The sequence below is a fragment of the Ctenopharyngodon idella genome, chromosome 12 (genome assembly GCF_019924925.1).
Source record: "Ctenopharyngodon idella isolate HZGC_01 chromosome 12, HZGC01, whole genome shotgun sequence".
NCBI classification, from domain to species: domain Eukaryota; kingdom Metazoa; phylum Chordata; class Actinopteri; order Cypriniformes; family Xenocyprididae; genus Ctenopharyngodon; species Ctenopharyngodon idella.
In genome coordinates this window covers 30,395,178-30,413,105 of record NC_067231.1, presented here as the reverse complement: position 1 = coordinate 30,413,105, position 17,928 = coordinate 30,395,178, and the positions used below count along the sequence as shown (strand labels likewise).

The 17,928-nt window shown below is 37.6% G+C and overlaps 1 protein-coding gene and 1 pseudogene across 2 annotated transcripts in view; both read left to right on the top strand.

Moving 5' to 3' along the window:
• Positions 1–17,928, top strand: part of LOC127523590 (muscarinic acetylcholine receptor M3-like) — a 62,997-nt gene that overhangs the window by 26,378 nt on the left and 18,691 nt on the right. The window lies entirely within an intron of this gene.
• On the top strand, positions 4,717–17,539 carry LOC127524263 (formin-2-like; annotated as a pseudogene).

The window sequence follows — 17,928 nt, the reverse complement described above, 5'->3', positions numbered from 1 at the left end:
CAATGACATTGGTGTTGCAAGATCTACAGGAAAGCTTTAAAAATAAATCACTTTGTCCAACCCTACACGTTTGGCTCATAACTTTTTATAACCATTATGAGCAAAACATGAGAAAATAATGGGTTGGACAAATGCGGTTTCATTTTGACTAAATGAAGCTGTTAATAATCCCTTTCACTGATATGGTTCATGTGTTTCATTGGGGTTTTTGGTGTGATGCTCCATGTTGTGGTACTTCTGTGATTTTTGTACTTTTGTTTTACTGCTAAAATGACTTTTACTGGGTGTGATGTCATGACTGTTTTTCCCAATAATGCTGAATGCATTTTAAGTCAAGTGCACACTGCAAAACTGAAGCACTTTGTTTTTAGTTTGTGAGACTGCAACAGAAAACTCCTAAAGTTGTCATTTCTAAAGCAAAAAAACATTTACTGTTTATCTTTAAATACTGCAGTACAAGTAAATGTGGAATCATTTTTATTCCAAGTAAATCTTTGGCTAGATACTGTTGTAAAACTTTGAGACGGTTATCCACCGTCGATTCCTCTGTGCTTTTTCACCCCTGAGAGCAGCAATGAGCCAATAAAATCACAAAAAACGCCTTGGGAAGAGGGAGCCAAAAAACCCTTCTGCCCACGTCTCCTCAAGCGCCGTCGCATCCCTGAATTTGAGCAGTTTTTCTTCGTTTTTTTCCTGTTCTACACTCTTAAAATAAAGGTTATTTATTGGCATCAATGGTTCCACGAAGAAACTTGAATTTTTCCATTCCACAAAAGGTTCTTTATAGTGGAAAAAGGTTCTATAGATTATTAAAATATTCTTCAGACTTAGAAAAAAAATGGATTTCAGATTGTTTGTTTAGTATGCGATCCAACAGGACACAAAACACCAAGCCGTGAGTGTATACATGTACTTCTGTCTTGTAGTGTGCACTTCATTGTAAAAAACATTTCAATTAGCTATCACAACTTAAAGTTTTGCATTAGAATAACTTGGATTTTACATGAGATAACTCAGATATCCAAGTTGTCACATAAAGGGGCTATATGTAAGAATTTTCATGTATTAATCGCTGTTTTATTGCCAATGTGTTTTCCAACAGCTTGTAATGAAATTTAAAAAACGAGACCTTCCCTGACTTCCTAGGTTGTCTATGAAAACCATAGACGATGAAAACCTGTAGTAGACTGATTTTTATTTGAAGGACGTGACGTGGGAAGTTTTTGCCGGGAAATGTAATAATGGTTAAGCACGCTCCCGAGAGCCTCTCATCCATTCTAAATGCCTTTATGATGTTCAGGATAATGCCAAAGTCCCTTTAAAGTCGACAACTCTTATTTTTTTATGGAATATTGTAGTATTTATTATCAATAATTTATCCGTTGACCGTCCTCGTCATCCTCAATAAATAAAGTTCTTACAGTAACGTGAGGGTGCTCGCAGTGAGTCCAGTGGAGAGAAATCCCCAAACGGGCATTCAGATCTGCCTCCATTTTGGTAGCAACGCCCAACTTCCAACAATCCAATCAATTCCCGAAGTACGAAATCAAGTCCCGCCCTCTCATTTCAGATGCCGTTTCACTCAGATAGATGTCACAGTAGAGAAGAAAACACATTTGCAACTTTTGCTTCATGCCGACTTTAAGACAAGTCATTTCACTCGGCGGCCATCTTTGAAACGCCTCTCAGGCACGCAAGTGCAGCTCCTCTCTCTTTGAATGGGGAAACATCAAATTCTCTAAAGCTTTTTGCCAAGCTTTCGATTAAATTTCATATTTGAAATCACCAATGAAATCTGACAACTACTGTCTCATACATTTTGATTCATGACAAAAAAACGGTATTTTCCAGGCTGGATCAAGCTAATGCGCATGTGCAGTCCTAAATGCGCGTCTCTTGTGTCTCATTTTGGAGGCGCGCGTCTGACTGTTCCTATAGGAACCGGAGCTTCTAACGGCTGCTGCAGTGATGCGATGACTTTACCAATCGCCGATTGGCTCTTATTTAGAAGGCGGGACTTATTCCGCCATATTGCGCGTTGCACTTTCTCCCATTCATAATAATATGAGTGACGCGTCTTGTGTTATTCTATGGAGTACCTCAGGGATGACGTGTTTTTGTAGGCCAACCCGGAAGTTAGCGGCGCACGGGTTCCCTCGATCGAAAGCCTGTGCATTTTTCCCATAGACTTCTGGAAAATCGCAAAACATAAGCTCTGTGTTTAACAAAGGGTTATGACACTTACACGTTTTGTCTATCAAGATAATCTTTTACAAGTTAACACAACATTTATACATTTTAAAGTCATCAGATATAAAAAGCTAACAGTAGGCTATAAACGAACTACAGCACACCATGGTCGCGGATCAACGTCACCACCACCAAGCTTCCTCAAACTTTATTTAAAAAACAACTTTATTTAAAAACATGCTCTCTGAATATGATCTGCGCTGTGTATGAATACTTATCCACTTTTTCATGAGAAATGCTGTCCAAATGTCCTGTTTGTCATGATGACGTCTAAAGTCCCCGCCAAAGGAAGTAGTCCCTTTTAGCAATTTGTTAGCAACCGCCGTTTTTAAGACACAATAAAGGTTTAAAAAATCACAAGCGGGTTATTACTGGTGTGTTTTATGTCATAGATCAAAACGTGAAAATATTTAGAGGCTTTGTTAACCACAGACCTTATTTCAGGCGAAAACCCATTCAAAAAACCCATTGACTTTAGGGCGTTGGAACCGGAAGTCCTAAAATGCTAACTCACTTCCGGGTTTTGCCTACAAAAACACGTCATCCCTGAGGTACTCTAGTCTTAGATAATGCTAAAAGAGCCATTCTGTACTTTAATGTCAATGTGTCATGCAAAGAAAAGGGATTAATTCAAACTATAGTCTCACATAGATCTATTCAAATATAAAATATACTTTTTATAATCAAACTATCATAAGTGTAATTTTAATTACCTCATCTGTGGACATGATGCCAGTGAATCGCAGAGCTGGTGCAAACATCCACATCGCTACGATCAGATCCTGCTGCTTTCTGTCATTTTTATCGTGTGTTTATTTTGTTATTGAGAGGAAAGAGCGCGCACATATTTACATATTCATCTAACCGCCTCTCTCAGCAGTGGACGGCGTCGAGACGTTCGTTAACAGAATATCGCTGCAAATTAAGGTATTTCCAACTCATTTTTACTTCTAAGCGAGGAAACAAAAAAGACATTCGCCGTGAATATATCGGGCATTAAATCAAGTTTAGTCTCTTGTCAGTTACGCGTGCACGAGCAGTAAGTTGCTGGATGCAGTTCACTTAACGGCCACCGGTGTCGCTAAAAACAAGCGTTTCTGTATTCTACATATAGCTCCTTTACACTTCATATTTCAAGTAGACTAAACTTAAGAATCTAAAGCTTTTTTGTTTGTTTGTTTGTTTAAATAACTTTGAGTGTTGAACTGTAAGGTTCCTCATTGTTTTCTGCAGGAAATTAATGCAAAAACAACTTCAAGCAGGGAATATCTGCTGCAAAAATACCCTAGAAATGTAAAATGTGGGAATAAAAGGATCGTGTAATGAATTCTTTTTAATTGTGAAATGTGATATTTCATTATTGTGCATATGAATGTCAGATGAATGGGAGTTTAGTGCCTGTTTCTGTCAGATTATGTAGTTTAGACTGTTTTTGAATGCGAAGCCAACATGGAGACGTGTTCGATTACAAATAAATACATAGTGTGTTTTTAATATGGTTGGTTAGAAAACAATATGCCCTCATAAATATGTAAATGTCTCTGAAAATAAACTATGATGGGGATTTCCTCTTGGTAAAAGGTGAATTTGAATGGCTGGCTGCTCATGCGAACAGTCCTTTGAACAATTGCCCTGTTTTTTCAGCATGTTTGGGGTAAAAGATCCCTTGATCACAAACAATGTTGTATACTGTATTGTGTAGTATACATACTGCTGTAACAGCAACAGAACTGATGTCAAGAGATACAGTATTTTACAAGATAAAAGACCTCAAAAAAATCAAATGAAGAGCGACACTCCCCTCTAGTGGGCGGAATAAAAACAGCAAGACTCTGAGACGTTAATTCAGCTTTTGTTTAAGCAAAGACTCGTATTATGGTCTGAAAGCTTAAGATTGTTAAACACACATACTTTATGAAACACTTTGGTTCACTGTTTCTTTATTCAGGATGATTGGCAATATTTATATTGATTACTGTAGCACTGGGAGTGATAAATTATAAACTGTTGTTCAAAGTTTTATGAGTTTTGTCTATACTGAGATGTTTGATCAATAAAACCAACCGTGTTTTTTTGTGGTTATATTTTGTATGGGGTACTAAATATTTGATATATTTATCCACACACACACACACACACACACACACACACACACACACACACAAATGCAATAAAAATAAAAATAAAAACACATCGTTGGAGTGTTGTGTGACTAAATGATTCTAGAAAAAGTAAATTTAATTTAATATGTAAGCTTGACATTTATTTTGATGAATATAAAAATATTGAGTATAAAAGTCTGTTTCTGTTAGCCTTTTAATTGTGGAAGAAAGATGTAAACTCATACCACACATTTATTGTGGTTATTTAACCTGACTCAGATCAAGACTTTTCTTTCTATGTGTAAAATTTTGATTTCACTGGTTTATTAAATCCCACCAATGACCAAACTTCACTGTGCCTCAGTCTGTTCTGCGTGTAGTTACTGTAACTGACCGCTGGGTGTCACTGTCGCCGCTGAAATCACGCGCGCAGGTGCCGCGCATTATAACCGCCGGCGGGAAAGATGAACACACAAACACACACACGGTCATGACGGAGGTTTAAATAAGCAGAAGTGATTAATGAGTGAGTATGACATGAGACAAACACACAAACATGGTGTTTTAAACACAAGTTCACAGTTACAGGCAGTTTCTCTCCTTTTTTATGAAGTTTGACTAGAGTTACAGCATAAATAGGTTTGTTTGTATTGAATGTTAGTCAGGTTTGTCACGTGGGTTTTCGTCGATTGTTTTAAAATTAAGAAACGGAATCGAAGCAGTTTAGTGTTTTTTAAACTGAATAGAGTTCACATTAGTTCTGTTTTCTTTTATTGTTTTCAGTTTACTGTCAACCATTAGAGTTAACAATTTGCTAACGGCAGAAAAATAAATAAATAAATAAATAAGATGGGCGGGAAACGACGATTCTTTTTTACAACGCTAATTGATTTCTGATTGCAGCAGAACTGAAGCATGTTAATTTAGCAGTAGAAAACGAATAACTGTACATCAGTGTACCACAAAATTATGTTACGTAAACGTACTTATGATAAATGCTTGTAAATATATATTTTTTTAATCTTAAAGGGATAGTTCGCCCAAAAATGAAAATTCTGTCATCATTTACTCCCCCTCAAGTTGTTCCAAACTTGTATAAATTTCTTTGTTCTACTGTACAAAAAGGAAGATATTTGGAAGAATGTTTGTAACCAAGCAGATCTCGCCCCCCATTGACTAACATAGTAGGAAAAAAATACTATTGTAGTCAATGGGGTTTGAGATCTGCTTGGTTACAAACATTCTTCCAAATATCTTCCTTTTTACTTGAGGGGGAGTAAATGATGACAGAATTTTAATTTTTGGGCGAACTATCGCTTTAAGTTGGAGGACAACATTTGTCTCTGTCACAAGAAGAATTTTAAACACTAGTTTATTTTTCAGTGTAAATTAGTTTTCAGTTCACACCATTATTTTCAGTTTTGTTTTATAAGTTTTAAGTCTGCTGCCAATCCTATAAATACATTTATTTTTCATCTCTTTTCACTAAATGACTGAGCTGAAACGACTTTAAATGTTTGCAGCATGTTTAATTTAGCTGAATAAATGATAGTTAATCATTGCAACAAAAGTTTTCTTTATACAGTACAGATTGTTTCAAAGCAGCTTCACAGTAATAAACAGGAAAATTAATGATTCAAATATGAGACAAATTCAATACAACAGTATTGAAAACAATAGAAGACAACAGTGACTGTTTTGTCTAGTTTTCCAGTAAATATCTTTTTTTTTTTTTTTTTTTTTAAACTTAAAATAAGACCAAAGTGTCTGATGAGCAGACGTAAAACATGTTTTCAGAGAATGTTTTTATTATCATTATTATATTGAATTTTTTTGAGCTTAAGTGGAAAAAAATTGCTTCTGCCACATGAAAAATTGTGAAAATCGTTTTCTGATAATGAATAATTATGAACGAGTACTGTGAATAATGTTTGAAACTTCTGTCAGTCCTATAAAAAACATTTTTCATCTCTTTTCACTAAAGGAGTTTAAATGTTTGCAGCATGTGTAATTTAGTGGTAAAAAGTAAAAAAAAAAACCCACTGCAAATTATTTTTAACAGCTACTTTATTTTTCAGTTCACACCATTATTATGAGTATCATTTTTATGAGTGTTTGAAACATACTGTCAATAATAATAATAATAATTATTATTATTATTATTATTTAATAACATAAGTGGGGAAAAAAGCTCAATAAAAGCTCTGTTTATTTTTCAGTGTCAGCTCACATTGTTCTTTTCAGTCTCTCATGTTATAAAAAAAAGTTTAAAAAGGCTGTAAATCCTATAAAAACATTTATTTTCTTGTCTTTTCACTAAATGACTGAGTTAAAATGAGTTTAAATGTTTGCAGTAAGAGGGATGTGCTTAAGTGGAAAACAAAACAAATTATTTTCTTAAAGGGTTAGTTCAACCAAAAATGAAAATAATGTCATTAATTACTCACCCTCATGCCGTTCCACACCCGTAAGACCTTCATTCATCTTCAAAACACAAATTAAGATATTTTTGTTGAAATCCGATGGCTCAGTGAGGTCTGCATAGCCAGCAATGACATTTCCTCTCTCGAGATCCACTAATGTACTAAAAACATGTTTAAATCAGTTGATGTGAGTACAGTGGTTCAATATTAATATTATAAAGTGACGTGTGTGCCAAAATAACGACTTTTTAACAATATCTAGTGATGTCCGATTTCAAAATGCTGTTTCGGAGCTTTACGAATCTTTTGTGTCGATTCAGTGATTTGGGTCGCGTATCAAACTGCTGAAATCACGTGACTTTGGCGCTCCGAACCACTGATTCGATTTGTAAAGCTCCGAAGCTTCATGAAGCAGTGTTTTGAAATTTGCCATCACTAGATATTGTTTAAAAGTCTTAATTTGTTTTTTTTTGGCACACCAAAAATATTCTCGTCGCTTTATAATATTAAGGTAGAATCACTGTACTCGCATGAATTTTTTTTTAGTACATTTCTGGATCTTGAGAGGTTCAGTGACATTGCTGGCTATGCAGGCCTCACTGAGCCATCGGATTTCATCAAAAATATCTTAATTTGTGTTCTGAAGATGAACGAAGGTCTTACAGGGTGTGGAACGACATGAGGGTGAGGAATAAATGACATTATTTTCATTTCTGGGTGAACTAACCCTTTAACAGCTATTTTATTAATTTCAGTGTGTAAATTAGTTTTCAGTTAATTTTCATACCATTATTATCGTAGTATTAGAAACTGCTGTCAATAATAATAGATTTATTTTTTATTTATTACCTGTTTTTAAGCTTAAGTGGGGGAAAAAAACTTTATTTTTCAGTGTCAGTTCACACCATTCTGCCTTTTTAAACTTTAAAAATGTTTAAACAGCATTTTTAAACTCTTTTTTTTTTTTCTTTTTTTTTTAATAACATGATAGTTCAGTCTCTGATATAAAAAAGTAAAAACAAAATTGTTTTCAGAGACTTGGAAAACATTCTCAGAAAACAAGTCTGTTTTCAATCCTATAAAAACATTTATTTTCTTCTCTTTTCTAAATAACTGAGTTGAAATTAGTTTAAATGTTTGCAGTAAGAGGAACGTGTTTAAGCTTAAGTGGAAAACAAACAAACATTACTTTATTTTCTTAAAAGCTACTTGATTTTTCAGTGTGTAAATTAGTTTTCAATTCCCACAATTATTTTCAGTCTCATTTTACAAGTGTTTGAAACTGCTGTCAATAATAATAATAGATTTATTTTTATTTATGAACTGTTTTTTAAGCTTAAGTGGGGGGAGAGAAAACTTTTTAAAAAAGCTGTTTATTTTTTCAAAGTCAATTCACATCATTCTGCATTTTTAAACTTTAAAAACTGTTTTAAAATGCTAAATGTTTGCTGTAGAAGCAATGTTTCTTTAAAGCTTAAATGAAAAATACACTTATTTTCTTAACAGCTACTTGATTTTTTTTTCAGTGTGTAAATTAGTTTTCAATTCCCCACCATTTTATGAGTGTTTGAAACAGCTGTCAATCAAAACAATAATGTTCACTAAATTATGGAGCTGAGATGAGTTTAAATGTTTGCAGCGTTAAGTTAAAAGAAGGGAAAAAATGATTTTCTGACAGCTAGTTTACATTTCAGAGTGTAAAGTTAATCGTTCACTCTAACGCATTGATGCTCATCTCGTCTGCAGCTGGAGCGTGAGAGAGAGAGAGACGATGCAGCCGCTGCAGATGCTGGAGGTTCCCGGGTTCAGACAGAAGCTGCTGGAGGCCTTGAGTCTGGGCAGACGGCAGCAGTACAGCTTCCCCCTCATGCAGAGGGAGGAGCCGCTCAGCAGACGCGCATGTCCCCCGGGGCCGCAGCCCCTCCCTGCCCGGATCCTTCTGCAGAGCCGAGGATGAGAGCGAGAGCGAGCTGCTGTATCTCTCTTTCGTCACAGCCTCCTCCTCCATCCCTCCGCTCTCCTCGTCATCCTCCTCATCATCTGAGAGCGAAAGCACGTCGTCGAGGCGCTCGCGCAGACGCAAACGCAACAGTCATGGCGTGAGAGAGCCACTCGTCATGGGAAACCAGGACGGAAAGCTGAAGCGCTCCGGTGGAGGGGAAGCAGGAGGTGCGGTGGATGAGAATGGAGCTCACGAGGGTGTAAAGAAAGGGAAGAAATCCCATGGAAAGGGAGGGGAGGGAGGGAAGAAGAAAAACAAATCAGACAGATCCTCCGTTTTCCCTCACATACGGAAGCGTAAGAACCTGAAAGCGAAAGGGTTGCTGAGCGCCTCCAAAGAAGATGCGCTGGATGAACTTGATAGCGTTCCATCTCTGTGCAATAAGACGCCAGATCTCTCCGGAGATGAGCTCGGACAGTCTGACATGGAGACCGAGAGGCCTCGTCTGGTGGCTGACAGCAGGCAGACCACACTGGATGCCACCGACGGCCCCGAGGAAGAGGAGAAGATCCGCAGCTCCGGATCCGACACGGATATGTATAGTTTCCACTCTGCCGCCGAGCAGGAAGATTTGCTGGCTGACATCCAGCAGGCCATCCGGATGAAGCAGGGAGTGATGCTCACCACTGCCGTCGAGCTTCCCTGGGAGAAGGATTGTAAACAAACCAACGGCGGGGACACTAAAAACACTCCGACCCCCGACTCGGAGCAATTTACAGTGCTGGAAGCCTTTCCTAAACAAGAGCACGTTAGTGCGGCGCACCTCCCTGAGGAGAGGGTAGACGAGGAGACGGCTGTGAATGGAGACTCAGATGCGGCCCTTTGTACCATCACAAAAGAGCCTGAGGCCCCCCTTCCTCCTCCAGCGGTTGTCAAGACAACCAGTGAGTGCAGCTTCCCAGACCTCACTGCTTCGTTTGAAAGTGCAGTGGAGGCCGTGGAAGAGGACGATTCAGCTCCGGACGCTCCCAGCACGGATACCCTGTCGGCGGGGTCCGTGGAATGTCTGAGCGCCGTGGAAGTGAGCGAACGGCGCAAGAGCAGCGTGACGTTCGCGCACCAGGAAAGCCCCCTGGCCACACGGCTGCTGAAGTCCTCGGTCAAGCCGTATCCACCAATCAGCACGTCCTACATCAAAACCACCACGCGGCAGCTGAGCTCGCCCTCCTGCTCGCCCGCGCCGTCCCCGTCTCACAGCCCGCTGTTCACGCGGCGAGGGCCCGACGCCAGGGCCGAGAGGAGACGGGTCAAGCGGCAGCGCTCCTACAGCATCACCGACCCCATCAGCCGCTCCGCCGACTGGACCGAGGAACTTCGGTCTCTTCCTCCGAAAACGGCCAGATCGGCTGACTATCTGGAGTACGGAGGCTCGGAGGGAACGCTCAGGAAGGGCGGCTCGGCGCTCGCTGCCACACGGAGGGCGTCTGCAACTCAGGCGTCGACATGCAGCTTTCAGGAAGTTTTCACAGGTGAGACAGTGACACGTTTGTTAGCATTAGTTAATGCATGAACTAACAATGAGCGATGCATTTATTAACTGTTGTAGTGCATTAACTAATGTTAACGAATGCAATCGTAATGTTGAGATTAATGTATGATTTAGAAGTATTCATTATAAAGTAATTTGGAAGCTTTTGTACTTTTTAAAGTACATCACTAAATTCTTCCCATTACTTGCATCTATACTAGAAAATATTAGGAACATTAACCCTATAAAGCCTACTGTATCATATACAATACACATTTCTAATGTCTCTAAAGTGTGAAATATGATACTCGGAGAACTTTTTCTTCAGTTCATTTTTTTAATATTTTATCTAAAGGTTCAATAAACGGTTCCATTTAAAAAAAAAACAAACAAAAAAAACCATTGATTTTTCTGAGTATTATGGTTAAACAATAATGAGCAATACATTTGTTATAGTAGTAATCTTTGTTAATGTCAGTTGAAAAAAAAAAAATAACTGAATGAAGGTGAAGCGACGCAAGTGACGACAACGTTTCATTTCATAAATTATTTGTCAGACTTTAAATGATTACAAAATAACTAACAGTGAGCAATACATTTGTTACAGGAGTAATCTTTAAAGGGTTAGTTCAATTGAAAATGAAAATGTCATTAATTACTCACCCTCATGTCGTTCTACACCTGTAAGACCTTCGTTCATCTTCAGAACACAAATTAAGATATTTTTGATGAAATCCGATGGCTCAGTGAGGCCTCCATTGAGAGCAAAGCCATTCAAACTCTCAAGGTCCATAAAGGTACTAAAAACATATTTAAATGAGTTCAGTGGTTCTATCTTAATGTTATAAAGCAACAATACTTTTTGTGCGCCAAAAAAACAGACTTTTCAACAATATCTATATGGGCCGATTTCAAAACACTGCTTCGGAGCTTTACGAATCAGTGAATCAGAGCACCAAAGTCACATGATTTCAGCAGTTTAGCCGTTTGATAGGAGATCAGATTCGAAACAAAAGATTCGTAAAGCTTCGAAGCTTCATGAAGCAGTGTTTTGAAATCGCCCATCACTAGATATTGTTGAATAAAGTCGTTATTTTGTTTTTTTTGGCACACAAAAAGTATTCTCGTTGCTTTATAATATTAAGATGTATATTAATTTATGTACCTTGAGAGTTTGAATGGCTTTGCTCTCAATGGAGGCCTCACTGAGCCATCGGATTTCATCAAAAATATCTTAATTTGTGTTCTGAAGATGAATGAAGGTCTTACGGGTGTGGAACGACATGTAATAAATGACATTTTCATTTTTGGGTGAACTAACCCTTTAATGTTAGTTAAAAAAATATAACTATGGTGGTGAAGAGATGCAAGTGACGCCGTAGGTCACATGACAATGACAACGTTTCATTTCATAAATTATTTGTCAGGATTTAAATGGTTAAACATCAACTAACAATGAGCAATACACATGTTAGTTAATAAACATAACTGAATGGAGGTGAAGCGACACAAGTGGTCACATGACAATGACGTTGTCTCATTTATACTACACACATTCATACTATATAGAACTATTTTTTAATGGACGTGAAGTAAGTTCAAATTCAAATGTAGCACCTATTCAGACACATGATTTCAGAGTCTCTGTCCTGTAGAGAGGCATTATGGGACGGCATTGAGAGGCTGGAGATGATGTCATGTGTCTAAGCAGTGAAAGGAAACATGTCGAGTCTGATTGTCACACACTGACACCAAGAACAGCGCAGAGCAAAAATAAGCATGTGAGAGACGGATAGAACTGGCCCGTCTGTAGTTTCCACAGTCAGTGACAGAGAGAGTTCGAGAATGAAGCAGCGAGTGAAAGAGAGGCAGTTCACTGGTGTTGTTTTGGCCGTCGAGTGAATATATTCTCTCTTTCAGTCTGTGTTGTGTTGGCAGAGCTCTTTGTCTTACTGACTGATAAACAACTCTGATCTGAATGAATCGCTCTCACTGACTCTCTCTCCTGCTCCCCGTTAGATCCATCTGAACTTTGATTCCCAGATCCTGTATTTCTGTCTTGTTTAGATATTTGTGCTGGAAAACATTCTTAAATCAAGATGCATTTACTGGAGAAGTGAGATGACTTCAGATATTAAAGGGTTAGTTCACCCAAAAATGAAAATAATGTCATTAATTATTCACCCTCGTGTCATTCCACACCCATAAGACCTTTGTTCATCTTCAGAACACAAATTAAGATATTTTTGTTGAAATCCGATGGCTCAGTGAGGCCTTCATAGCCAGCAATGACATTTCCTCTCTCAAGATCCATTAATGTACTAAAAACATATTTAAATCAGTTCATGTGAGTACAGTGGTTCAATATTAATATTATAAAGCCACGAGAATATTTTTGGTGCGCCAAAAAAACAAAATAACGACTTATTTAGTGATGGCCGATTTCAAAACACTGCTTCATGAAGCTTCGGAGCGTGTCGAATCAGCGGTTCGGAGCACCAAAGTCACGTGATTTCAGCAGTTTGCCGGTTTGACACGCGATCCGAATCATGATTCGACACGCTGATTCATAACTCTCCGAAGCTTCATGAAGCAGTGTTATTTTGTTTTTTTTGGCGCACCAAAAATATTCTCGTCGCTTTATAATATTAATACTGAACCACTGTACTCACATGAACTGATTTAAATATGTTTTTAGTACATTAATGGATCTTGAGAGAGGAAATGTCATTGCTGGCTATGCAGGCCTCACTGAGCCATCGGATTTCAACAAAAATATCTTGTGTTCTGAAGATGAACGACGGTCTTACGGGTGTGGAGCGGCATGAGGGTGAGTAATAAATGACATAATTTTCATTTTTGGGTGAACTAACCCCTTTAAGTCTTGTTTTTCTGAAATAATGAAGTGCAAATATCTGCCAATGGGGTCAGAGAAATATATTCTTGTTTTCCCTTTGAATTAAGCTGATTTTTCCGACTCCACTGACAGATTTTCTTTTCTTGTTTTAAGCATGAACTCGCTTCATTTGATGAATTTCTGAGTTTCTTCAGAATAGATGTCATGCACATGTAAATAAATATGTGAATCAGAGTTTAGGGTTCATATAAACAGAACATTCAGAAACAAACAGGAAAATATCAGAATCAACTTCAGCAAATTTACTGTAAATTCTGCTGTAAAGCAGCTCTACAGAAGATAATAGAGTCAGCTCAATTCAGTTCACTACAATACAGTGATGTCATTATTTAACATCCTCTCAGAGCAGGATATCTGCATCCCTTCTTTTCCCTTGCTCTTCCCGTCTGATCCACACACACACTAGAGCAGATGGCATCGTGCTAATCAGACCCCAAGGACTCTCGTCCATTAGTGACATCACTCGCTCGCTCTCAGCCAATCAGATCAAGAGCTGATAGCTGTAGTTCAAAGCCCATGTTAGACTGTATTGACTGCTGAGATCCGGATCGATGGGAAACGGCGGCTGAATAAACGCTAGAGACCGTCATGTGACTCTGCGATTATCATTCTACACTCTTAAAAATAACCTTTCCAAAAGGGGTTTTCGCAGCGATGCCGTAGAAGAGCCATTTTTGGTTCGCCAAAGAACCTTTCAATGATCAGTTCTTAAAAGAACCATTTTTTTCTTAGTGTGAAGAACATTTTAATAATCTGAAACTTTCAATGGTTCCATGGATGTTCATTAAAAATTAAAAAGAACCAGCTCGAAAGATTCAATACACAGCTATTCTTCCTCGGTATTTTTGTGTTGTTTTCCAGTACTTAACATGCTCAAAAACTCTTGAAAATTTGCACACACGCCATTAGGTTCGTGCCAAAGCTGGTACCCGGGCGTGGCAATAGGGCTCTATAGCGCCCCCTTGAACACAATCGGATATCTTGGCTACACACTAGCACGTATATGTATGAAACTCGATACACATATAGAGCTCATCGAGCCGAACAACTTATGAACTGCAATTCATAAACTCCGCCCAACAGGAAGTCTGTTATTTAGGGTTGTTTGAAGAAAGAAAAAATGCTCTGGAATTTGAATTTGGAGTTTACCCCATTCATGCGGTGTGCTTTTGCCTGCATTAAAGGATGAGGAATATTTTAGGCCTTCTCCTTTTCTTTATATCTGAATGACAAAGTAAAGATAGAGCCAGTTCATGTGTAACACACTGACAACATAGTTTTATATAATGAGATTAACCCGTTAGCATTTTTAACCCCTTAAAATTTGCCTAAAAAAAGCATACCCAAAGTAAATTGCATGCTGTTTTTGAACCTTTTGGAGCTATTGGAGTTAGCTAACGCTAACAGGTTAATAAAAATACCATAAAGCACTGTTTGTTTTGCTGTAGATTCAGCAGAAGCTCAGATTATTTAGGTCCAGTGTTTGGATTGTTTTGGTTCTGAATAAGAACCAGTTTTAGACGCGTTCTTGCTGCTCTTTTGTGTTCTCCTCACACAGATCGATCGGGTTAAACAAACCGTGTCAAATCTCTCTAAACGCTTGTCAGTCGGTGAGCAGGACGCCAGTGTGAGTCTGTCTGATTTCTGTTGCTCCAGTCTAATGTTACTGTATTTTCTTGTGCTGAACTCCAGTATCTAAAATTGATATGCTGACTGATATCATTCATCCCTAGAGACAGGAGAATGTGTGTTGATTGATGTCTTAAATAGACAGAACTACATCTCCCATGATGCACCTTACTGTATCTTGGCTCTCTGACACAGTTTAATAGCAGGCTCATCTTTGATCTTATTGACATGCTAATGAAGTTAATGATCTGTTGATAATCAGGCCTGTAAACTTGAAGTGACCGTGTGTGAGTCTCTCTGCGCACGGCACAGACTCTGGAAGCTTGTTTCTGCTATGGAATAAAAAATAAGAAAAAGTAATTGTGACTTCTCACAATTCTGACTTTATTTATTGCAATTCCGAGTTTGTATTGGAATATGTGCATTTTGGGATATCGCATTTAAAAAAATGCTGGATTGAAACGCCAAAAAATCTAAAAATGTGAAGTTAAATTTGTAATTTTGGATGGAAACATCTTTTGTCTTGCCATTCTGACTTTATTGCCATTCTGACTTTATATCTTGCAATTTTGACTTTTTTTCTAAGAATTCTGAAATATATTAGATATATAGATTTTTTTTTTTTTCTCGCAATTGTAAAAAAAAAAAAATGTAGATATATTAATTTTCCTCGCAATTCTGACTTTATTTCCTGCAAATGCAAGTTTAAATCTCGCAATTCTGATTTTAGCCATGTTTTATGTGCATTTTGGGATATCGCATTAATAATCACTGGATGGAAACGCCATCAATTCTGCAAATGTGTTAAATTCGCAACTTTGGATGGAAACAGCTTTTGTCTCGCAATTCTGACTTTATTGCAATTCCAAGTTTATTTCTTGCAATTCTGACTTTAGCCATGTTTCCATCCACCTATTTTAATGTGCTTTTTGGGATATTGCATTAAAAAAAACACCGGATGGATACGCCATCAATTCTAAAAATGTTAAATTCACAAGTTTGGATGGAAACAGCTTTTGTCTTGCAATTCTGACTTTATTTCAGTTTATATTTTTCAATTTTGACTTTTTTTTTTCCTAAGAATTCGTAAATATATTAGTGTTTTTTTCCCCTCACAATTATAAAATATATTAATGTAGATGTATCGATTTTCATTGCAATTCTGACTTTGTCTTGCAATTCTGAACTCAGCCATGTTTCCATCCACCTATTTCTGTGCATTTTGGGATATCGCATTTAAAAGCGCTGGATTGAAACGCCAAAAATTCTAAAAATGTGGTAAATTTGTAACTTTGGATGGAAACATCTTTTGCTTACAATTCTGACTTTATATCTTGCAATTTTGACTTTTCTAAGAATTCTGAAATATATTAGATATAGATTTTTTTTTTTTTTTTTTTTTTTTTCCCTCACAATTGTAAAATATATTAAATGTAGCTATATCAATTTTCTTTGCAATTCTGACTTTATTTCCAGCAAATGCAAGTTTAAATTTCACAATTCTGATTTTAGCCATGTTTCCATCCACCTTTTTTTATGCATTTTGTGATATCGCATTAATAATCGCTGGATGGAAACGCCATAAATTCTGCAAATGTGTTAAATTCACAAGTTTGGATGGAAACAGGTTTTGTCTTGCAATTCTGACTTTATTTCAGTTGTTTATATTTTGCAATTTTGACTTTTTTCCCCCCTAAGAATTCGGAAATATATTAGTGTTTTTTTTACCTCACAATATATTAATATATTAAATGTGTATATATCAATTTTCCTTGCTATTCTGACTTTATTTCCTGCAAATGCAAGTTTATATCTCACAATTCTGACTTTTTTTTTCTCAGAGTTGTGAAATATATTAGATTTTTTTTTTTTTTTTTTTCTCAATTGAGTTTGTATAACTTTTTTATTTTTATTTTATTTTTATTTTTTTTTTCCTCACAATAGAGTTTAGATTAAATTGCAAGGAAAAGTCAGAATTGCATCACCAATTCTCTTATTCTGTGGAGGAAACAAGCTTCCATGTCTATATGACTAAAGAAACTGCTTTCAGACCAGCACCACTGCATCACGCCTAAATGAAAGTGAGCTGGAAGGTTTAGACCGGATCTTATGCAAATATGGAATTGCGCTGTGCTTTGATGCAGGAGCTCGCAGTGATCATGTGACTCCATTGATATTTTCAGTTTAGTGAGACTGAGAGCTGAAGCTCTGCAGCAGTGACTCATTCACAAGAAACCAAGCTGAAGTCTGTGTGCGCTGCAGAAATTACTGTCTCACACACTTTATTTCTCTAACTAAAGCTAAAATTGCTGTTCGTTTCAAAGCCAAATGATTTTAGGTTTTGAAATGCAGCCATTAGTTTCACATTACCCGGTCTACTTTTTTCTTTTCAATGCATAAAAGGAATATGATGAAAGCTAGTTTTTGACGGAATAAAAAAATGGAAAATGTGTAATTCTGAAATGAATATACTACATTTTTATGTGCTTGACAACACGTTTGCAAAGAGCAAAATGACTCATTTGTCGATGGTTTTTCTGTGTCTGCAGGCCGGACGTTGCTGGAGAAGTTTTTCCAGCAGGAGGATTCCAGCGAGCCGGAGGAGGCGGAGAAGATTTGCTCCAGGATCCTGGCATGGGTCTCCTGCTTCCCTTCAGTGACTGTTTCAGAGAGGCGTGCGGCAGCAGCGGACAGATCGCACCCAAATTTGACGTGAGTCCTGTTAGACTTCACATTCACTGCCCCTAAATGCTCCTAATTGTGTTTTACATTCATCCAAGGTCAAAAAACACTTCAATTTTCTCATAATATCCACTGCAGCATCAGCTCTTTTCTCACAGTGTCTGAAACGGTTTAATCAAGGATTTGGTCTCTTTAAACCCCGCCTTTCTGAGAGCCTGCTCCTCTGATTGGCCCAGTCTGCATAAAGTTTAAGTCTTTGGATTAGAGGTTTAGATCAAACCCAGACCAGGATATTACCACACTGTGATGAATGGCCACATGTGCAGTCTTGTTGTCCTTTCTTACTGGCTTTGGTTGGCATCATGTGATCTGCTTCTTTGTGATTGGCTCTTACCAGGAATGGCTTTGCATCATCTTTGGTTCCCAAGCAGGTGAAAAACAGTCAGAGCGCCATC